At 42.0% G+C, this 24,946-nt stretch overlaps 1 protein-coding gene across 8 annotated transcripts in view; it reads right to left on the bottom strand.

Annotated features, from left to right (window-relative positions):
* The window catches only part of APBB2 (amyloid beta precursor protein binding family B member 2), a 170,444-nt gene extending 148,191 nt beyond the window's left edge, over nucleotides 1-22,253 (bottom strand). For 3 of the 8 annotated variants that reach the window (XM_042053824.1, XM_042053829.1, XM_042053830.1), the window contains exons 1-2: nucleotides 22,125-22,225; nucleotides 4,820-4,891 (exon numbers count right to left, since the gene is read on the bottom strand). The gene's annotated coding sequence lies outside the window, so the exon portion shown is untranslated. The other 5 variants (XM_042053835.1, XM_042053828.1, XM_042053826.1 and 2 more) reach the window with 4 other exon arrangements.
* Nucleotides 22,254-24,946: the final 2,693 nt, after the last annotated feature.

Raw genomic sequence — 24,946 nt, 5'->3', positions numbered from 1 at the left:
ACTAAATTGGTGTTTCCGCCCGGTTACAAACCGAACCCGCGACAAAACCCCATCCCTGTAAATAAATGTTCAAGGTCTGGTTGGATGGAGGTCTGGTCTAACACACAATAAGATGTCCCTGCTCACAGCAGTGGGGTTCTTGGACCAGATGGTCTCTAAAGATCCCTTCCAATCCAATCCAAAACATCCAATGACTCCATGATTCTACTTGCCCTATAATCTCCTCTCTGCCTTTCCTGGCTACCACCCATGCAAAGCACACCTGCTTGGGAAAACAAGAGAGCACCAACCAAACAGTGCCAAGAGACAAAAAGATCTGAGGTACACAAAGACAACTCTACAGAAAGCCATAAGGCCCTGGACACTGATCCTCAAGCAAGCAGGAAGGACAGCTCCACACGAACAGTACGCAAGGGCCACTCAGAGAAATGCTTAACTTCTGCAGAGCTGGCTACCTCTCCAGAAGGAAAAGTAGCTCTCCTTTGAATGTTTTCTGATCTTAGACCTACCTATTCCATAGTTCTAGAATATTGACTAAAATGACACTTCGGTGCATTTTCCATCTGGAGATTTGTCAGACATCTATCCCAGCCACAGAGCTGCCCTCTTCCTCATCGCTCCACACATAATACAAACAACAGAACACCCTCCATAAATCGTGCAAAGTTTAAATTGTTTCAGAAATTGCATGCTCAGCATCTGGGAACATATACATTTCTTAATGATTTTCTCAGTACTGCCTGTGCTGCTAAAGACTTTTCAACCCATTCACCTCAAGAAGCATATATTTAGCATGAGTAAAGATCTATTTTTTCGGAGAAAAAATGTCCTAGCTTGAAGCTTAAATAAATCAACGTCCCTAAGATTAAGGTATCTTGCTGCCCTCAAAACAAGTCCAGAAGAATTTCTTTCCAGCTGAAAAAGATAAGTTTTAAGCCTTTTTCTGCCATTCTGTAAGCAAAAAAACCTGTGATTACATTTTTCTGGTGTTCAGAGTTAATTAAGTGGTTCTTGGAGACCATCGAGATTTGTTACACTATCTTCATTTCTATTCTAGGAAAGCAACCTGTAGTGTTGTCCCAGTCATTGCTTTTCCAGGATGTTAGCTCCTCCAGTGGGTAACCTCTTCCAACTCATCCAAATTTTATCTTCTCCTCAGAGTCTCCTTTTGAAAGTCCCTTTGGCCCAAGACATGGTCCCAGGAAAAGTAACCCATTCTAATCTGTACAAGACCACTCACTTTCTCCACCTACTGAAGACCCAGACACCATCTCTACCCAAACAGAAGATGAGGGCCAGATTCTCTCACTCTCCTGGTACCAGTATCACGAGATTAAGTCCTTAAACATGAGGAAAGCCTCTCCGTGTTTGGGCAAAAGCTCAACAGTTACCACCCAACTATCCACCAAACTGTGTTTTAATAAATCCCAGTGATGGATGGAATATTCAGTAATGGAGCTACAGGAGTGCCATGCCAATGATGGAGCTGCACACATATAATCACTGTAAAATACTAACAGACATGCAGCTTGTAATTTCCTTCCTTTTTTCCTACCTGTCCCCACAGACAAGGGAAATACCAACACTTAACAAGTCTGCCTCGTTGGAAGATATGACTGCCATCACCGAAGGAGATGCAACTGAAAATCCTCCACTATTCCCCCTCCAAACTCATCGACTCCAGTCATAAAAGACACATTTCACTGCTTGCTGCTCTGCTCTACATTCACCTTTGGGCTCTGGAAGGTTTTACTCTCTGGGAGACCAATCACTTCACTTCAGGTAACAGCTTGCAGAAAAAGATGGCTTGTCCAGATCTATAAGCTTCACATGTATATCGAAGGCGACCACTTGAGATCAAAGCAAAATAAAGCCTTGAAGGGAGCAGTGCATGTATCAAGAGGCCAGTTCCCAACAGCTATCTGTACTCAAACATACAATGGAGTTGCTCATCACATAAGCCTATGATTAGTGGTCTCCAGATGAAAATAGGAATTCAATTTAAATTCTTCCAGAATAGCCAGAGGCTTTTTGGTATTTTCAGGATGTCATTTGGGTGTCTGGACTTTTACACAGCCTGAAACAAAGAAAGAAATATAAGGAAGTCTGATATACAGCCTGAGCACAAAATCTATGCTTCAGCTATAATGAAAGGATGTTTCTGCAAAAAGCAAAGTGATGCAAACACAAGCAGGACACCAATGGGAAAACATATGTGACTTCTGTGGCAAATTATACATCACTGCATACAATATTTCACTGTGGGCAACACACTAGAAGGAGGGAAAGCAAAAGAAAAAAAAGAAAAGGTGGGGAATAACGGGGGAAAAAGGCACTCAAAATGAGAACATTTTAACTTTCCTGCAATCCCACCCACTGCAAGGACACAAGATGCTCATGGATCCCAGGCCAAACACACTCCTGAGGAGCCTTGTTAGTCCTCTCCAGAAACAGTGTGGAAGTTTACTCTCTCCATTACACTGGAGTGAAAGTCCCCCTTACACAGCAACTCTGCAGGTAAAGTGGAGGGAACTGGAACCACTAACAAACACCCTGGCATGAAGATGTCAGAGCTCAGCCTCTCAAAGGAGGGCCCCAGCCATGAGGCAGCTGTCTTCTGCAGATGCTAAGAGCCAATGCTTCCATTCAGACACATGCCATATACTAACCCAGTAAGTAAAAACCAGATTATTTTTCCCCAACTGTTCCTTCCAGCATACTTTGTTCAATGGAAAGAAAACTAAAACCTAGAGAAGTTGTTATTTTCATTAATCTCTGCAGACTCACTGCAATCATAATTGGGCAGCCTAACTGCTCAGAAGATTATGCCAATGATTCAATTGCACTGCAATACAAATAAAGATATCTGCATAAAGTGGGCTGCAAAGTACTACATATAAAAACCTAATGAAGTTATACATTTGTGCATCATTACCCTTTCTAATAGAGTTTGGAAAATAGAAGGCAACATACTATTATATATCATGTACTATTATTCACATAAGTGCCTAAATTACAGAGTTTTGGGAGATACTAGTTATATGCTTATTAAAAAGTCATTTATTTCATTACATAATACACAGATTTCTTTCAAGATTGAAATAGGAAACATGAAAGCGACATCTGAATAGCAAGTCTAAATTAAAAAATTTTTTTGCTGCCATAACAACAGCTTTTCCCTTCAGATTTTGGTTTCCCGTCTCATACTGAACACAGCAGGAGGAGAGTTTCTGAACTCTAATTCACGCTCTTCACATTTATCATCTTCTTCAAAAAAAAGTGTGCTGAGTACAAACTGTGACAGGAGTTCACAACTTCTCAGAACACTGTATAAAACTGTTCATGCCACAGAAGTACCAAGTTAAAGGACCTGAATAAATCAGGTTTAGACTAAACATTTACACTAGAGGCTCTTGGGGGCAAGGGGGAGGTAAACATCTGCACCAGATAGAGCAGAGACACAGAAACCATTATTTTAGAAGCAGAGGACGCCCACAAATGTGCCAAGAATGTTTAGAGGTAGGGATACAACCAAGTTAGCCTTTGCAGCACTTGTGATGGAAGCCTTGCCCACCTTGCACACACACACGAAGATGCTGAGTAGCTGTGAATCATATATCCATTAATGAAGGCCTGGTGATATTTCACACCCAGCTATCACTTTTTGGTTCTCCTCCTTCTTCTTTTCACCTTGTACCTAACTGATTACAGGCTTGGCTAGCACTGGAATTTGTTCAGCTTCACAGTACACTGGCCAGGGAACTCCACAGAGGGGCTGCAGCAGTGCCAGTGGCCGTACAGAGCAGTCAGCCCCCAGCTGGGGAGGCAGGATCCCACCAGCCCCTCCTTCAGCAGGGGAATGGGGACAGGGACTGATGTCAGGGCACAAAGGGTACTTCAGGTCAGCTGACCTCTGGAATCAGCTGCTCTTCAATAAAGGTTTTCCCACCCTGTGAACACTAACTTCCAAACCCCAAATTCAGGGTTTGATGAGCCTACCTTTTCAGAAGCAATTTAATATCAAAAATGGCTTTCTAAGCACTCCCTCCCTTCCCCCTCAAGGGATTTTGCAGAGCTTCAGGGAGACAGAAGAAAACTTCCTCTCAGAATTTAAATATAAATTTATATTCAAAACAGACTTAATTCCTAAACTGCAGTTTGTTTTATGTGAAGGGATTTGTCTTTATCATAGAAACCACAGCTGTTAAAACAGTGTCTGATAGTGCTTTTTTCCTATCATCACTATTCCTTCATTAACCACAGTGTGTATCTTTTATCTTAACTGTCAAAAGAAGCTCTGAAGTACTGAGGTATACAGCTTCTACTTGAGTTAAGAAGGCCATTACCACCCTCACATCAGAGACACATAAACCACAACTACCCCAACACTGCACAACACTGAAGTCACATAAGCAACATCTTTCCCAAATTGTTCTTTTAATCATTCAACATGCACATCCTCATCTAGAAACACCAAGCAAGATGCAGCCCTCCTCCACAACCAGCTTTTACAACCAAGGATGCCACACGCTGTTTTTCATAACAGTAAGAGGTAACACCAAGTCAGAGTGCAGCTGGCTGCAGTGAGATGCGTGTTATTCTTCCTTTGACTTCTCCACATACTCTTTTCGCCCGCGCTCAGTGATGTGGGCTTGAAGCTCTTGAAAAAGAGCATGAATCTAAAATTACACACAACATTTAGTCTGAATGGGTCTTTGAAGGTTTTCAAGAGATTTCTCCTGGATTCAACAACTAGCTTTTGGAAGAGCTAACAGCAGCACCTTTCTTGTATCCCTGCAGATGGGATGGCTGTACTCACATCTAATCCCCAAACCTTCACTTACAACCTCCTCCAGCTTCTCTGCCTTAAATCTTCGGAAGTGCAGGGAGTCTGAAAAGAAATGGAATAGAAAAAAATTAAAACCAAAATGAAATTTTGCCTTTTCTTTCAACCTGTCTTAAAAGAACTCTTAAGTTCATTTAAAATTAAGAGTGCAGCTTTCAAGGCATAAAAACGTTTCTTAAAAAAAGAACTTTTACAATGAGAAAGGAGTTGGAACAGAATACCTCAATATTAATGGTTTTAAAGAGCTGAACAGGAAGTTCATGAAAGGTATCCTTAGCCATGAACACTTTGTGGTTTTCACTGAAATGTACTGATGTATCACAACTTTGGCTGAACTTCTAACTGCACATATTTCAGGGCATTAGGTAACTTCAGAAAAGAAGTCCTCTCAGCACCAGCGAAAACTTCTCCATTACAGCGCTGCCTCTCGTGTTCCATTGAGCTGGTGGGCTTTCCCTACCTCGGTGGCCAAAAAAGACCCATGCTGGGAGAAGGGGATGATGAAACACATAAGTAACATCAGTCAGGGTCTAGACAGTGATTTTCTATGCAAGCCTTTCTTGTTTCCATGCCGTGGTAAAGCCAGATTGAGAAAAGGTGTTGAACTGTAGCACTCTGGAAAAACAAAACACCGCAGCAACGGGAGTCGGGCCAAACACAACTGGATGTGTTTGCAAACCCTGCCAGGAGCATAATGACCATTGTAAAATGTAGCTGTCCTGACAAGGCAAAGGAAAAATGCTCCCAAGCACATGCTATTCAAAGCCTGTGACAGCTTAGGCTGCTAGGCTGCTAATTCCTGCTGTTTGTAAATTCTTAAACAATCTGTTGACTAGTCTTTCAAGAAGAAATAGCCTGGCACTCACTCCAAGTCTTTTCTTCACATAACTATCCGTAACAAAAGAAGAGTTGACCTGCAAGTAAGCCAACAACCAGCCAGAGGAATTTCCCTCCTGCCAATTCCTGGATGTCACACAATCCCTGTAGATGTATTTACCACGCTAGTTATCATTTACATGACCAAACTCTAGCTTGCAGCTGGCACTTTAACAACAGTGCTAAGAATCCAGGTGGAGAAATTTCCCCAGGGGCTATGGAAAGCCCTTAAGGGCACCTACATATCAAATCTATGACTCGGTAAGAAAAGATAGATGTGTAACTATTTTACTACCAACTGAAAAATATTACTCAAGATATGTCCCTCCACTTTTTCCCCCAAAACACGTAAGCGCAGTTACCAAATATTTGAAATATGCAGGAATCCTTACATAAACTAGACATTAGAGCATGTGTTAAATTCCCCAGCACTGCCAATGTAGACAGATCCTTTCATGATTAAGCACAAATGGTTATGCAGGAACTGAAGGCAGGCACCTTCATGGCAGATACGCAACATTCATAACTCCTTTGTTCTCATGTCTTGCAACACAAACCATCTTACTAGTCGTTAAATACTATGTTTCCATATAATTTTAAAATTGTTCCACAATAAAGTGTTCTCTAAATATAATGCTTTCCTCTACCAACACTAAAAACACTGCTTGAATTAGGCAGTTTAATATGACCAGGAAGGCCTAATAGAGAATGAGGTGAATTTAACAGCAACCTTTAATTATTTAAATTAAATAATTTCCCTCCCTGCTTGGGGCAGGGGGGGAAATTAGAACTAATCAGCCACAATGAACTTTCCTATCCATTTCAACCTGGGGGAAAGTTTTACATCAGGAAAGTGTTTGTTAATCTTTCTCTCTGGTCACACAGGGACATGAGCAATGCTACTACAGGTTACCCATCGGGGAGGGAGGTGTTCTGCCCTAATTGCAGCCAAAAGGTAGGTCTGTACAGAGAAACCTCAAATAACACTGCAAGTTTACATCTGCCTTGGCAGGGAGCAAAACACAAAAAGGGAAACAGGGAGAGATGTTTATGGTCCAACCCACCACAGCAGACTGAAGCATCAAACAGTACATGTGCTTACAGCTCCTCTGCTCTGTGCCACAGCTTCCCCGACCCTACTCCCGTTGCATCATGTACAAAACCCATTAGTAAATGTCTGCTGCTGTGCTCCTGCCTTCAACACAAAGCCGTGCATTTTTTGAATGCTGCTTTGTATCAAACCCACTGCAGTCAGTTAGGCATTGCTAAACACTTTTGAGTCCAAACACAGCTACCCTACTTCACAATATATTGCAGATTGTTTTAGAAGTGGAGGAAAGGAAAAAAGCAAAGTCAATAAATCTTTAGCTTAGGGCAATGTTACCTTGTGTTTTGCAGCTGCTCTATAGAAAAAATTATGCTTTATAGCAAAATTTAAGAGAAAGTTTTTAATTAAAGAATATCTTGATCTCAAAACTTCACCAATCTGATTCAAACTCCAGTTCCCTCTCATCAGATAAGTAGTTTTGGTTTATATACCAATTTTTTAAAAGTACCAGTTGAACTGCTAGGACTAAAAGCATATATCTGAAAAACAATCCTGAAACTACAAAGGTCTCACTGTCTGCCAGGAAAGAACATCAAAAACACGCTCCAGCTTGGCTGGTGGTTGGACACTGCCAGCCTAAAGCCAAAGTGCTCAGAGCCAGATACTCCAAGTAAGAGCGAAGCTGTCTCTGCACTCTTCAGCGCGCAAATGACCCAATGTCAAGACCCAACGTCCAACCTGGGGAGAGAGAAGGCATAATTTCCTACAAACAAAGTGACATGGCTTTCAACCGTGATTCAGGCCCCACTTATATCAGAGGGAAGTACTTCAGCACATCTATTCTACTAGCACAAGTAGGCCAAAATCAAACTAATGAAGACATTAAAGTACTGCCTAAAACGCAAAAGCAAAGCCAAAGGAGCCACATATTGCTAAGCGAAATGAACACGTATTTTCCTGGTAGGTAAAAATGTTTTCCCAGAACATCAAAATCCCTGCCACAACTTAATAGCAGCATCCCAAACTATTTAGATCCAAAGGTTTTTTAGGAATTTTGGAAACAACATCTTTTACAGAATTAAGACTGCATAATGCCATGTTTAACTCCTGACCATGAGTGACCCAAAGTTAGCACTTCTCCTCACAGTCCATCTTACCTTACTTGCGCCAATTCCAATGGGTTACTTACAATTAACATACCACCTATCAGTTACAAGGGTGGCAAATGTTTTCCTTTAGAGAGGAAAAGCTTCTTTTCTACACTGTTATTTGAGTCTAACACGGGATAGATTGTACCACCTGTATAAAAGGTTCACCACTGACTCTCTACATAAAAACTTGAATTGCTGCCATAAAGATTCTAAATACAGTAGAGTATTTAGAGAGGTCAACCCTCATTCTTGCTCTATCATCTTCTCTGTTGACCTTACAGAGCTGTCTTGATTTGCCATGCAGGTCTGCAAGGAACAAGAAGAGACACTGCTTGGACCATCACTCCCTGTCTTCATGGGTTGGAGATGGCAGCCCCTAACTTACATACCATGAAGTGGGGACAGCTGAGAGCAGGCAACTCCTAGCACTGCTCCTAGGTCTGCTCATCCTTCTCCAGCACTATGTTCAAAGATACAAATCACTTACCCACAGTAAGGCTACACTGACATTTCAAAAGATCACGGAGAGGAGATGTCCTTTGGTATTTTTAACACAGGCAATTTTTAACACATACAAACTAAGCCCCAGACCTGGGGGGTTTCAGGTCACACACAACATGACTATGAACTTTATAAATTCAGATAATGATAGTATTTATAAAATAGAAACATATTATGCAACTCTCTGTATTTAACACACTATTACAATTATGTATGCAGTGAAGTCCTTGCCAAAGCTTTTGCAGCAAGAAAAACCAGAACTCTACTGAAGCTTTTGGAATTCACCTCCTAGCAGCCAAATAGGAAACTGCAACCACTGTTTGGGAAACCATATAGCCACAAGCAGTTCAAAGCCCAGGAATTATAGAGCATTTTTCCCTTTCCCCTGGCTGAGAAAGCCAGTCCAGTCATCCTTTGTGCCACTTCCAAAGACAATTAGCAAAATCTGTTTCAATTAGCTTTTCCAGAGCTATGAGCACAAAGAAGAGTACTGTACAACTTCAGAAAGAAAAGGTGAGATCAAAAACAGGCAAACTGAGGCAGAAATGGAAAGGAGGCAGGGAAAGACCAGATAAAGCAAGGGACAAGAAATCCCAAAGCATGTCCCCCCAAAATGCTGGGTACTATGTGGGGTAAAGCCAATGCTTGTGTTCAGAACAAGGAGCCTTATTATACCAAGTTGGATTTCAAATTATCTTTCTCACTTCTCATTATCAAAATGATTCATTTCTTCCTAGACAAGACCGCCACAGTACACAGTATAATGGCTCTACTTCTTCTGTATAATGGTTAGATACATCTGCATATCTGCAACATCTTACTTAATACCAGCAAGATTAACGCACGTTTTGAGCATTCCTAACTTCTGGTTGACAAATTTTTTGTGGCAATATCCCACCCCTAGTCTTCCCCAACCTAGGCGTCTCCTTTGCTCCTCTATTGTTTCCCCTTTAGTACAATCCTTAACTGCTTTGTAACTCTAACAACTGCTACAACAAATGTTTTATTAAAGACCAGATGAAATAAAAATATTTTTCCTAACTCACATTTTAAGGTAGGAAAAAGAATATAAAGGATCATTTACTCTGACATAGTCTACCAACAGATTAACTTACGCTGCATTTTGTCCCATTTTCCATACATGGCTTTAACCATTCTTTCCTTTAATATCTGTTTTAAAACTTAACAGACTGACTGTTTCTTCTGTAAACACACAGTGGTTCAAACACACCAGGGCTGTTACCATTTCAAAAAATAACTTTTACACATGTTTATATTCTATTAGAGCCAAATCAAGAAATATGCAAAGAATGAAAACACAATACTTCATTGCTCAGAGCAGAGGTTTAAAACACCATGAAGTTCTCTTTCACAGAGTCTACAAGAAAGATGGAGAAAGAGGATATAGCGACAGGAAAGCAGGAAATGGCTTCAAGTCAAAAGAGAGTAGGTTTAGAGTAGGTATTAGGAAGAAATTCTCTACTGTGAGGGTGGTGAGGCACTGGAACAGGTTGTCCAAAGAACCTGTGAATGCCCCATCCCTGGCAGTGTTCAAGGCCAGGTTGGATGGGGCTCTGAGTAACCAGCTCTAGTGAAAGGTGTCCCTGCCCATGGCAGGGGAGTTGGAACAAGATGAGCTTTAAGGTCCCTTCCAACCCGCGCCATTCTATGATTCAATATGGAGAATATAAAATATGTTTAGTCACCCAAGAAAATAACAGCTTTTCCTACAGCTTCTGTTTCACTTACTCCAAGAAGTAGCAGTCTGCTGAGAAGGAAAAAATCGAAGTTCGTGTTTTCCCTGCCAATACGAAAAGGCACCTCAAGGAAATCCACATTTTATGCAACAAAATATACCTATTAATTTCTGTTCTTTATAGAATACCTAGTATAGAGCAACAGCATTGCTATCTCTGTAACCACCAGTAACCACCAACACTGGAAATTAGTCAAGCAACTAATTGCAGACAAGCACAATTGTGTCACAGGCCTTGAGAGGAGGTGTTAAGTCACTCCATGCTGGGGAAGGGACACATGAGACCTTTCAGCTCAGTTGGCGGCTTGCAGTGCTCATCCTCAGAAATCCCGCACTGCTGTACTGAGATAACAAGTATATGTTTGTACAAAGGGGTCAGTGACGTGAAATTAAGCCACCAAATTTCAACCAATTTTGCTATCTGAGAGCATGAGAATTAATTCATCAGAGCAAAGCTCTACTGCTTACACATTCTAAGTTTATTTGGAGCAGCAATTTATGCTCTGCATGCTGAAAGGTTACATACACATGACAGTCTTAATAACAGTCGCTCAAAAATTCACACAGAAAGATCCCAAGTACTATTCCCACTATGCCTGCCTGGATGCACAGGCAGTGTGTAACTTCCCTTTTATAGCACTAGGAAGTGTGGCACACATGTAATTAAAGCATCAGAGTTCCTTAATAATAATAATATGATTCCACATCTGATGGTTGGCTGCAGTTTAACAAACAGAAGAGCAATTAATGATTTGCACAAAACCAGGATGGAGGCTAAAAGCAAGATTTGTTTCCTCTAGACAAAGACAGAAGGACCCAAGTGATAATGATTACCTGTGAATATTCAGGAAAACAGATCATCTGTGATAAAAGCAACCTCGAAGTGTCTGGTATGCTATCATCACCCCTAGCTCCTATTTTTATCCTCAAAAAACAAAACAAACAAAAAAAAAAAGAATTGACTAGTTTCTTTTGTATTACCAATGGCCCTACTCAGAAAAATAAGATGGTAATTACTCCTCCTTTTAAAAAACACCTTTTCTTCTTTTTAATACCTTCTTCTGCCCTTATAATATGGGCCAGCAGTCAATTACCATCTCACAGGAGTAAAGTCCAAAACATGCCACTTGCCTGAGTGGTGGCATCAACAGACCTCCTTTGGCAACACAATCACTGCTAACAGGCAACTTGCATCCAAAGTTTTTAGTTCAAAAAATTAATACAGTTTAAGAAACTCAACTATCACAATCAGTATTTGGGGGGAAACCCCATCAGTGCGGTACGACCTAAACACAGCATCTACCTACGCAATTTCATTTAGAATGCAGGAAAAAAACCACAAGACTTGCTGTTCTCCCTCCTCCCCTTCCCCTGTGATTCATTTCTGAAGACAAAACTTCTCATTTCTAACATACATGAAATGTTCATGCTTGCCTGACTGGATGTGGAAAGGAAAGTACAAAAAGAGTAACTGGGTCAAGGGAGCAATTATCAAAAGTTGTATTAATGTGGAGAAAACCATGTGACAACAGGAAAACCAGCAGATCTAAAAATGCCTGTAGGCACGCTATTTCTTAACTCTGTACTCAGAGCATCTAACTAAAAGCTGCCAATCCCATGCTAACATTACAAATACTTTGCTTTTATCTTTGAAGATAAATGTTTTAAGAAAAAGGTTGTTTTAAACACAGATATTATTATAGCATGAAAAAGCATAGAGCAAATGAAGGAAATGAGCTCTTAAAGCCTCCTAACACTACTTCTCTTCAGAAGCAAGAAGTGAACTTCCTGATCTTGATTCTGACAATAAGCTGCTGTTCTAAAGTAAGCTCAGTTTCTGAAGCCATTCCTGGTGGCCCTTAAGATAACAGCACTAGACTTAGACTTCCCAGTAGAGCTGCCTTTTTTTTTTAATACTTGCTCCCCATCAGAGGGTATCAAACCCACACTGTCGTTTCACTGGCAAACCTCAGCAGACACTCAGTAAAACCAATCTACTTCAGCTGCATTACTTCATCTTGTAAAATTGCGAGCTTCTCTGGAATTCAAAGTCCTTTGCTTCAAATTGAAACATTTTATCAAGATATTGTGTTGCTTTCTAGTTATGGCTAAAAACCGCGACAACACCCATTTCAAAAGTACTAATAATTTTACTACCATTTCCTGTATGGTGTGCAAATACCATCTGAAGTAAGAAAGTATTAGCTCCACAAGAGTCAAGCGTTCATGTGTGCACTGCTCTGTTCCAAAGAAAAGGTTCTTTCACCCACAGCTTCTGAGAGAGGTAGAAACATGGCTAATCAATGAGCCTGTCACACTCAACTTACAAGCCTTTGGAAAACACTAGTTTTTAATCATCCATTTTTACCAACCAGCTGTGGCCACTTGACAAGATTTGCACAGGGTCTCTCACAGCCTATTAAAACTCCCTGTTGTGCTGTGAAAGCATTTGAGGTAGCTTATGCTTCTGAATTAGAGATAATAAAAGCTACAGACACTACCACATTAACAATAGCCAAGAAAATGCAAAGGAACATAGCTTGTGCATGAAACTCCCACGTGGAAACTCCAGTTTCTGCAAAACAAAACGCAATTATTCTCAAATTTGGGTACTTAGAATCTTACAGGATAAACCCTGGTCTGTCCTTAAAACAGATGAGGGGAGAAAAGAATAAAACCTAGAAAACATTTTTAAATGCATTTATATTGTACTTAGCACAGACTATGCCTCCCCACTGCTCCACAGAGGAGTTTTATATCAAGGTTAGTGCCTAACTCCATGCAAATGATTTAGGCTTATTTTACTGTTGCATTTTGCAGCCAATCTCATCATCTAGCTCCTCTGTGTCATTAAAATTCCTCTTCATCTGTTTATGTACTCGTTCCTGCTTCCACCTGAGCCCTCTGGCAGGTGCCTTTCCTGAGCCAGCCTTTGGGAGCACCAGTATCTATCTTCATTTTGGAATTGCAGGGTATGTGTGTCCTTAGAGCATCTCCTCTGTCAGTTTTTAAAATCTCTTCAAATTCAGTTTCATCCTCTACCTCATGGATCTAGAATTTCAACACCTCATTTCAAGCTCACCTTGTGCGAGGAGGATTCACATCCTGCCATAACAGCACATTGCACCTACCCATGTTAAAAATATTTGCTTGCAATCTCAGCTCAAAGAACGACTCGAGAATGGGGAAAGCCCAGTTCCCTGCCTGAACACTGGCTGCTTGAGGAAGATACTGAGTATTTGCACTCAGCAGCAGGAAAAACTCAGGACATGCTCACTCCATGTGCCAAGCAAGAGTGCTCTAGGAAAACTCTGGACATACGCTGTGTGCCAAGCAAGAGTTTTCTAGGACAGCCTGACAACACTGTGCAAAAAGTATCCATCCCATTAGTCTGGGAGAGCTAATGACAGTAGCACAAATATCAGCAACCTGTGAATTTTCCATCTCTGTACCACAGCAAAAGTATAGGCAGCAGAAGCTAAAGCTCAACACTAGTTAAGTTTGAAGTTGGATCAGCATGTCCTGAATCAGCTCCACACTGTCCAGGCTTGGTTTTACGGCCAGCATGTTGTGTGGGCTGACAGTCTTATTTTAAACCTTTGCATATGTGTTACTTAACCCATGGATTTAAAGCAACCTTGGGACTTACAGACATGAACCTTAACAGCTTTCTAGGAGTAATAGGATTTATCAGGCCAAAAATTAAGGAGTTACAAACTCAAATTTCTGATTTATAGCAGAAGCTCCTATTTCCTAATTTAAGTCCTAGTGCAAGCTGGGATACCAGATCAAGTGCTGTTTTTTCCAGCTCTATATTTACACTTCAAGGATTACGTAGAAGCACATAGCAGAAGCAAAAAAATCAGCTAAATGCCTCAATGTGAGCCTTTTGGGGGAGGTTCAGAGAAGTTTGGGTTACATGTCTTCAAACAGGCTTTCAAAGCAGCATAGATCTAGACATCCATCTCAACTCAAGGAAGGAGGATCCAAATTTTAAATTTAGGAAAATAATATCTTTACCTCGCATATGTGCAAAAGCTTAGAAAATCATTGTGAGGAAGGGTTTCTCTTCTGCTCTGGCAGGAGGTGCAGCTGAAGAATTTCAGCCTCACCCATGCAAAATTAGATATTTATTTTGGATAAATCCCATAAAATGTTTTCTGCCCAGCCAGCACTCCGACCTGCAGGTTTGGCAGCAGCACAGCCAGGCGCTGTGCTGCAGGATGGCAGGCAGCCAGCCGCCAACTCCGGGGCCTCTCCGGAGACTGGCAGGGTAGACTGCTCAGTAAAGCCTCAGGGTTACTCCAAGGCAAGGATAGTGACAGCTCTCAGCTGCCCCATCTCTGAGGCTACAAGGGTCACCAGAGCCTCTGCTACCAGGGAAACAGCAAATTTAGGGATGTACCTTGCCATATCCTGCCTGTCAGCTGTTCCCATCCCTGTAAAATGTGTACACACATTGGAAAGGCATTGGAAAGGAGGGAAAACGAGCACCACCTCCTAACTTGCTGGTTGGACCAGAGAAGCACTGAGGGATTCCCCTTTTTTCTGCCTAAAAATGAGCAAGTAGAACCACATCACTTCATTGTATATGTTGCTACACACTGGCTGGCCAAAACCAGAGCATGGAGACTATTTCTGAATCAACATGCAACACATGCTGGCTGATTTTAGCCCAAAGCAAGATAGAATACAACAGAAAAGTGACTCCTGCCTGAGGAACAAACCTTTAACAATGCTCTGAGGATCCCGTAACTTCAGGACTTCCTTGGCATCAAGCCTCACTGACATCCACCAGAGTCTCCCAATTGCCCCTCTTGATCCCCTTCCCCACACAGACCCTCACTGAGAATACCTGAATTTTCTGTGGTCTGCCATCAAGAGTTACACTTCAGTGCAAGGGCATCATAATATTGACATGCTGTTAGGGTGCAAAGCCAAACTTCCCAGGGAACACTTAAACTGTTTCCCCAACAAACAGCACCATCTTTATCACATTAGGACATATCTATATTGGTTTTCAAAAAAGAATTACTGGTCCCTAAATGCCCATATGCCTCTACCAGAAAGCTTCCTATATTTTGGCAGGTATAGAATCATCATTTTTACCCATGCTTAAATTCATACTTGCAAAGGGAAATATACAGGATATTTCACTGAAAAATTTACACATGTCAATGCTGACATAACAGCATGCAAAGATTATAAAAATAAGGTTAAAACACACCTACATAATTAAGCATGGTTTGCTAGCAGCTCTTGCACATGCTTAAATAATAACACATGCTTAAAGCCAACACTACTTTGTGTTACTTCAATATCCTTTGTTAGTCATCTTACCACCCTACAAAGTTATCTAACAATAAGTCTGATCTCAAACCTTTCCGAGAAGCAAACACCAAATAATTAAAAACATGGGTTTTTTCTAATGTTTCTCTTTTCAAATACACAAGTATCATCAAAATTTTTTCCTAATTTTGAGACCTTTTTAAGGGAATGAATGTCAAACTTGTATAAAAAAAAAAAAATCCTGTTTTTTTGAGTACATATATCTTTTCATATACTGTGTTAAACCACTCCCTTTACTGATGGTTCTTCTGTTGCTTCACTGTTTTCTTGAATTATGGTGGGAAAAAGAGAAAGGGAAGGAAAGAAGGAAAAAAAAAAGAAAAAGGCAAGCAGACTCCCACAGGACTCAAAAAATATGAGTTATTTCTCAACCTGCCACTCCACCAGGGTACCTGACCTGGTAAGATCTCACATTCCCCAAAGGTTTCACACCCAGATGAGTATCAGGGAGGAAAAAAACCCAACAAAAACCCACGGAGATCCTGCCTCTCCTGCTCACTTAGGAGGCATGCAGGGTGCCAAGGAGACAAGACCATCACATAGCGCTGAAGGCTTTCTTAAAGCCACATGCATCCCAAACACCCAGGCTCCCTGCTGTATTTACTTCCAGACGAATCTTGCTGTAAATAGGTTCTTGCTTCATAGATTGTGGCCTATTCATATAGATCTCCAACTCATCTAAATAACTTAATTAAACTATCTTTCCATTATGCCACATTTAAATCCCAATTTCATCTGTCAAATGCCAAATTCTCCATGGGAGAGCATTCCTCCTCCTTATTTCTCTTCCTTGCAGTTCCCTTTCATGTTTCGTGCTGGTTCTCTGCACAGTGTCCTCCATAGGTATACAATTCAACACCTTGCTAAGAAATATCTTTTCCTAACAATAATCCTCTTTGCAAATAGAATTAACAAGGCAAGTGTAAACACGAAAGCAATGAACTAGTTGTCATATTTACCCAACTGCTTCCACCTCCTTATAATGAAGTTCTATACTAAACACATAGGATGGCTTAATGTCAAGCTCCTCATTTGCTGAGTTCTGCAGCTGGCCTGTAAGAACCCTGCAGCATATCCCTTCAACTCATCTGAGAAATTATATTTACAAGGTTTCCAATAAAGTCTTAACTAATTTGTGCCAATATCAGTCACACTAATGACTGCCATTTAATAACTGTTTGGAGGGCTTCCTACCCAGAGAACACTGCAAAGAAAATACAAGTTTCTACAACAGATGGCAACAACAAAATATATGAAGCTTGCGGTAGTTTCTTCTGTTAAAACAAGTTAATTCATAAAGGTAAGGAACATTTAATGCCTGTCAATTTCCTTCTCTTTGGAATCTGTCCTTCACACGCAGTAATTACATCGGGAAACCTCTCTCTGTAACTAGCTAATGGACATACGGAAAAAATCAGTTGTGACTAAGAGTACTGCATGAAACATATTTTAACACCAACATTAAACCCAAATGCTATTTCTAAACACATCATCTACACTTGAAATCTGCAGAAGTACTTTAGAAATGTTCCTTTTGGCGCCTTTGAAAATTAAACTGCACTTGCACTAAAGGCAAACAAAAACGAACCTCCAAAAAACGAACAAAACAACTAAACACACTGCAGAATTGCTTAAAAGCATATCGTAGTGAAGCATGACTAGTGCTTCCAGGAGGGTTTTCCCAAAGGCAGACAGAGCTGATACTTTGTCTGACAGGGTATATTATCTCGGGTGCAATGTAATCCAGCAAGGAAGACAAAGGAAAAAAAAGATTCCCCTTAAGTTTTCTCCAGAAAATAAGAACAGCCAAGCAGTAATAAATCACTCAGTTATAACTCTATTTTGGCATAGCTACAGGAGGACACCACTGAGATTTTAGTGGAGGTTTTTAAATTGTGAAGTCTGACAGATTAAACTGCCAAATACAAGTCTGAGAAGAGTTTGCTTAAAGTACTTTACAGCCATAGCACTATTCATAAGGTAAAACAAACCAGAATTACAGACACTGGCTATCTGGGACTGAGATCAGAAGAAAAATTTGCATATTTTATTTTCTAGGAAACCTCCCTCTATCACGTATTACTTTTAATGCACCACTACGCAAGTTAGTAGTTTACATTCATGAATTCCTAGACTTCATTCAGCTGAGATCAGTGTTCAGTAACAAATGCAGCAAAGACTACTGATAAAGGCACATATTTGCATCTAGTTAATCATCCTAATTGGTATGCAGATAACTTTAAAAATGCACTAATCAGTGTTACATTCAGATGGAGGGTTTGTTCAGCAGTAAAAATCACAATCTAAATACTTATCCAAACAAATAACACATTTTCAGGAGAGACTGAAGCTCAGCACATTTCAGTTAAAGAAAGAAAATGGTTTTAACATTGGAAGCCAGAACATAGAGGCTGTCCTTAGATCTCCAGTTAAATCGAGTTTTATCTTTTTAAGACATAAAGAAACCCACTACAGAAGGTTAACTCACTGTCCTGCGAGTGATGGAGACCAAGTGTCTGTTGTCTTTGTCAGCGCAGACTCCTACATTCATTTCCAGTCGCCTTGGTGCAGGGTCTGCTCTTACACCCTGGGCAATAGACTTCAGCAACCAGGACCTCCCAGATGAGGCACAGATAAACCAGTGTTCCTTAGCAATCCCAGGGCACTCTCCGCAATGCTTCCCTCAAATTCTTCTGCTAGAGCTCTACAGCCTCCCACCTGTAACACCCCTTGCAGGTGAATGGAAAGTGGTAAAAGAGACAATAATCTCAGCAGGGATTCCGGGGAAGCCAAGCAGAAAGAAGGAATTCTTTTCACAGCCAGAAGCAGACCTACAAACAAGCAGCACTCCTGGCTAAAGCCCAGAGAGGCTGCAACAAGGTCCCAGGAGGCTGCACACAGACCAGAAAGGCATCTGGAACCAAAAGCCACCAAATGTTTTGAAGGGAAAGCTTGCACCCAACTCTGGTAACACACAGCTGAGAACAGCCAGAGGTTCAGAGAGTATCTCTAGTGGAGGTTTTGAATGAGGGCATACTGTTCTTATTTTTCCTTCAACACCTGCTTACATGGAGACAAAAAAAAAAAAAAAAAAAAAAAAAGACAGATTGCAGGAGACAAGAGATTACAAAGAAAGCAGGCTGAAGGGTAAAAAGAATTAGGAAACTAAAGCAGGACACCACACAGAGCCTTCCAAAAATCACACTCTGCTCCTTAAATCTCTGGGGACAGGATGGATTAGTCCTCTGTCCGGATTAGTCCTCTGTCCAAGCATGATGAGACAAGGAAACAGGCACAGAGGTGCTAGGATACTGGTCACTGTGAGAAGCGGTCAGGTACTGCTGACAGACACAGTACCCATTATACAGCATCTGCAGCTGGTTGTATTCCATGTTGCACACGGAGTATTTTTCGAACCAACTACAGACTTCATACAAGTTCAACTACTGCAACCACCATGCCAGATATCTCAGCTATTCTGCAGGGCAACAAATGAGACAAATCCCATGCACAACTACCTCAACTAGACTTGTTTTCAAATTTGCTTTAACTTCATTTAATTCCGGTCTTCCAGTCCCAGCATATCTTGGAGAACTGGTCTCAGTTCACACTATCTGGGTCTACTACACAGTCCCCCAAGAGCTCCTTTTTGAGAAGATTTATGAATTACTTTTTTATTTGGGGGGGAAAATTACTGCAATTCATTTTTTAATCTGGAAGTTAATAAGATCAAGCATCTTACACATGCAAACATAGTCTCCTTTTGTACAGCTTGGACTTAAAGGAAAAAGATTTTCTACACAATTACATGCAGTTGTTAGACGACACATTATTTTGGAGGGGGGAAAAAAAGCTAACATGCAAAACATTTCAGAAAGTGTCCACTAAGCACATTGCAACCATGTAGCGATACAAACTGTAAAGCAGGAATTTTTATAGCGGTTTTATAAGGTCGTATTTCAAAAATAAGAAACACTAACACATAAAATCTATATTCAGTTAACTCAGACATACAGAAAAGCTTTTCCTGAGTCACCAAGCCTCCTCTCCTACTGCCACAGCCAAGCACACAATACAGACTTCCTCAACATATCCTCAAGAGCCAGTTAAACGACTTGCTCCCATTTATCCCATTTTAAGGTTGTTCTAGAACCTGAGCCCATTTAGGGAAGAAAATGTGTAAATTCCAGCTTAAATTTATTCGTGCCGGTTTATATCCATTTGTTCTCATGCCAACATTGTTCTTTAGCTTAAACAGCTCCTCTCTCCCTTTCTTGTGTTTATATCGCTGCTGTACTTGCAGTCTGCAATCATATTCAATCTCAGCCTTATTTGCTAGGCTAAACAAGCCAGGCTTTCCTTGTCTTCTCTGGAATAATTGACACTGCTGTTCTCCAGGCTCAATTTGCACTGACCCACCCATGGCACAGGTGAGAGAACCCTTGCCTTACCAAGCACTCCCCAGGAGCTTGCACCCATTCCACCACCTCTCCTTCCTGTGTCCTGGCCTAACACACTCCACCATCACCTTTACTTTCTCCATAGCAGCAAGGCAGCAGCAACTTGGTCAGCGATCAGCCAATGCACTCAGCACATCCCTGGCTCTACTGTTCCCAGTAATGGAACTCCTTGCTCACAGCAGGGTACAAAGGCAAGACTTCGTGTCCCACTAGAAAGGGATGTACAGTACAGTTTGTTTTCAGGGTGGATGATTTGTTTCAGTCTGACTGCACATCCTGTGTCAAAGCTTGCTATCTGACGGAGATGTAATCAGTCGATTGCTCACCATTACCTATCAACTACCAGGTTCACTTTAGATTTTCACAACCTCTGCTAAAAAATCCTCACAGCAGGCAATCTCAAGTACTCAAATTCCCCCTTAACTAGCTCCTGAAGTCACCACTCTCTTCAGCTCAAACCCTGCAGCAGCCCTTTCTAAGCTCCTCAGGCATTTCCTAAGGAAGTCACCATCCCTTCTGACTAATGGCACAGCAGAGTCCACTCAACACCACACCAAAAATGACCAGTTTTGTCACTGGTTTCCAACTTAGCTGCAGAACTGAAAAACAAGAAGAATAATTCAGGTTTCCAAGTCACGCATTCCCTCTCCTAGCAAATGATTCCCACAGTTCTAATCTACTATTTAGATGACTCTTGCTGGGAAAGGCACATTCACTTGCACTGCTTCAGAGCCAAGAATCTTCCTTGTTACAACAGTTATGTTTACTTCATAACACAGGATAAAATTACTCTTTATCCCAAAGAGTCTTCTCCAGACCTTGATTTCCCTTAGATGACAAAAAAACCCACCCCAAAAATACAAGCCAAAAAGTATTCCATCACACACTTATTGCTTTAAAGGAAGAACAAAAATATCCACACTCCACATGACTGTTCCAGGCAAGGAAATTAATCAGCCAAGATTTTGTCCCAAGGTCACCGTAAGAGGATGTCTCTTCCTTTAAATGCTAGGACATCTGCACTCTTATTTTAACTAAATGTAATTATGCCGGCAGAAAATAGTTTTAAATCCAAGACAGAAAACTCATTCAGGCGTTCAGAAAATACTAGAGCACGAGACGGCAGGATGACGACATGTAGGATCTAGAACAAACTGGAGGAGCACACCGTCGAGCTAGAGGACACAGCAAAGCTGCAGCAGCTCAGCAGCAGCTTCTGGGACAACACAGCAGATCTTCCGTGAAGCACTGAAACTTGCAGCAGATACTGTTACCCTGAACAGCTGACTGCAGATACCATTTACCATGTACAGCTACCAACAGCATCCACAACACACAAAGCCTACCAGAGCATCCCCACTGCAAAGTTGGGGTTTTTTCTTGGTTTTAGTTATTTTGTGTTTAAAGCCCAGAAGTACGCTTACCCTCCCTAGCAAGCAGGAGCCCAGACAAGAGCTATAAAACATTGCAAACAAGCAGGCAAAGCAATGAAGGACAAATACAAACCGTTACACTTTCCATTTTATCTGTCTCTCTAGCCGCTACGAAAAGTAGCTCCGTTGCTGCCTTGGGACCCAAGCAAATTCCTGACAACTTCCAAGACGCGTTCGTGGGGTTCACATTTTGTTCCGAGGACTGTATTTTTTGCACACTCCCATTTGCAGCCCCGCGTGCAACCCTCGAGTACGATTTAATCACAGAGCTCAACTCGCTCACTCTAGTAATTAAAAAAAAAAAAAAAAAAAGGTACTTCTACGGGTACTTTTGCCACTTTTCAGCCTTTTTTACCGCACCACCACCAGCAGAACAAGACCGGCCGCCGCTGCTATTTACCGCCCGCAGGAACAGAGCCCACGCTCGCCGCAGGCTCGGCCAGCGCTCTGCAGTAGCAGCGGCAGCGCTCCCGCACACCGGGGAAAGGCAGCGGACCGCAGCCCGGCCCCGGCTCCCCACCCCCGAGACCGGGATGCCCCGGAATCGCCCCAGGCAAGGGCGGCGGGACCCTCCCCCGGCCTCCTGCCCGTCGCACGGGCAGCGGCCCGGGCGGAGCGGCGGCACCGCGGGCGGCCGCGCACCGGGGCTCTGCCGCGGGACGTGCTGCGCTGCCCTGCCCTGCCCTGCCCGCCGCGGAGCGCACCTGCCTGCCTGCCTGCCCGCCGCTCCGCCGCCCGCCCCGGAGGCGCCCGAAGCCGCTGCGGGATGCGGCCAGCCTTCCGGAAACGCTTCCCAGCCCGCTGCGCTTACCCAGGAAACGATTCCGGCCGCCGGCCGCCACCGCCCCTCCTCTCCCTCCGCCCCGGCCACCGCCCAGAGCCGCGGCCCGCAGGGTGCCGGCCGGGCGGGGCGAGGCGGGCGAGGGGGCGATGGCCGCGCCGCCATGGCGGCTGTCTGCCCCCGCCCCCCCAGCCCCGCGGCCTCTCGGCGGTGCCGCACTCGGGGCTTTAGGTCAACAGCTCACATCAGAGCAGAGGTACCTCTGTGAAGGGGTAGGGGTTGTGTGTGAGGCAGGTCTACCCCCTGAAAAAAAAATTTATTTTTTTTTCTCCTTAGGGAAAAAAGAATGGTCTTGGCTCGTGCTTGGCAAGTGTAGTCATGCCCATATCAAGGTGAGGCAGTGGTAATTGGTAACACTCCCCAAATGCCCCCTGCTTTATCGCAGTGCTCCTCTGGCAATAGTGAGAGGCACAGAGGTAGACAGCCGAGTAGGCTGGGAAGCCCTAGAAGAAGGTTTTACCGCTCTCTACAATTACCTGAAAGGAGGTAGTAGACAGCTCAGGGTTGGTCACTTCTCCAAGGTAAAAAGCAATAGGACCAGAAGAAACAGCCTCGAGTTGCACCATGGGAGGTTTATATTGGATATTAAGGAAAATTTCTTCACTGAATGGGTTGTTAAGCATTGGAACAGGGTGCCCAGGGCAGTGGTGGAATCACCATCTCTGGAGGTACTTAAAAGGACGAGTAGATGTAGTACTTGGGGATGTGATTTAGTGGCAGTTGGGTTAATGGTTGGACTTCCTGATCTTAGATATCTTTTCCAACCCTAACAATTGTATGTTTCTATGATTCTAAGAATGGGTTGTTTTCCACGCTGGATATGGACTCCAAGTAGCAACATGGCCCTGGGTTAAACACCCACATGGCTGATGAACATTAGCAAACCCCTCTGGTCACGGACTAAAGGCGTGTGCTTGGCATCGGCATAGTGCTCCAGGCAGCTGTGTTCTGGTGGGTGTCAAAACACAGGTAACCAGTGTGAATGGAAAGGAATGGGGTGTTCTCATGTGTGGCAAACGAACAAGTAAAGGACCAGGCCTGGCAACTTCACTGCTCTAACCTGTATGCACTACTATAGGGTTACTGTAGAGTTGAGATTAAATCCCTAGACACATCTTGAGATGGATTAGTAGAGAATCACAGCAACGTCCTGAACAGTTAGAAATAAGGCTTAATAGAACACATCCATAGGAAGATACTTCTGTTTAGCACCTTCCAAATACGTGGAATATTGTCTGTTCTGTCAAGATAGGCTTTTGAGATTACAGGGCAAGTAACTGGTCATTGCTAAAGCAAAAAATTCAACATAGGATGGTAGTTCAGTGGAAAGCAATGTAACAGACCTTTTACTTCTACACCTTATAACAATTTTAGGAAGTCCCTGGAACAGTAGATATGCAACAATCAGCAGTAAAATAGTGTCGTATTGGAGTGACCTAAGATGTATAAGGAGGTCAAAGAAGTCTATTACAATAATGAAATTGCATCTCATACATTTTCCTACATGTTCTTGTAAATGTAAACACATTTAGTAGTCCTATTGAGGTGCCCAAGTCTACTTTAAAATTTATTACACCTTTTACAACAGCAAATCTATTTATCTGCAAGAGGTGATTTTTCCTATGCATTCTAGAACCTTCTTCTGTATTTTGTTCCCTGCCTTTACAACCATGTTCCTGGTAATAGCAGAACACTCATGAACTGAGAACAATTTAAAGGATTGTTAAGATTAATAGCAATATTATGTCTTTAATTAGAAATGTTTATGGTTTTAGAAGATCATATTGACATCCACCAGCCTAAAGAAAAGAAAAAAATATTTATAAGTACTACAGTGATGAACAAGAAGAAACAATTAGGGAAAGTAATTCAGAGCAAAGCACCTAAGAATTATACTTTAATATTTAATAACTTACTCTTAAATGTATTGTTCTTTTTTGTAGTGGTACCCACCTTTTCAATTTGTCTTAAAATTGGACATGATTTAATCTCCTAACACTTTTATAAGCTAAAACTCCGATTTTAATTGATATTTTTAGATCCAAGACTATGATGATGGTCAAAAAAAGCCTCCAAATGGTTATAATGATCTGTAATAAAAACATGTCATTGTGATCAGTTTCAGAAGGACCAATGACCTCCTGAGAGGTCACCAAATTTCAGCATTTGCAAATCAGGTTGCTTCCCTCTTCAACAAAGCACATCATCCAGCAGGAGGGAAGGCTTTCATACTTGGACAGCGTACTGGAGAAGAACTCTCCCTGGAATAGGCACTATATCTACTGAAGAGATGCAAGACAACTAGCAGGTTACCAAGATTGTTGGTGAATAGCCTATTAATAAATTTCCCTGAGAGAAAAGCTCAGGCAAGATACTCAGAAATTAATATTCCTTTAATAAAAATAAGTGCATTGTGCTTTTCGCTATGTGGTAAGAGTTACGATTAATATTTAGTTACATAGTCTATATAATGCACTTTGGATTGCGGTGTAGAAAGCAGTGCCATAAAAATGAAGTGTTGGGGAAACAAAATAAGGAATTTCATACACATCCCAAATGGACAGCCGCTCAATACACTCACTTCTTGGAAACATTTCTACGTGGATGCACAGCTTGCCTAGGCTCAGCAGGTCTCATCAAATATTTCATAGAAACATAGAATATCATGATTTGGAAGGGACCCAC

This window comes from Corvus kubaryi, unplaced genomic scaffold (genome assembly GCF_017639235.1).
Source record: "Corvus kubaryi isolate FWS band 111438036 unplaced genomic scaffold, C.kubaryi_AGA036_p1.0 split1-131, whole genome shotgun sequence".
NCBI classification, from domain to species: Eukaryota; Metazoa; Chordata; class Aves; order Passeriformes; family Corvidae; genus Corvus; species Corvus kubaryi.
Note: the sequence above shows the minus strand (reverse complement) of the source record. Positions and strands in the feature narration are given on the sequence as shown.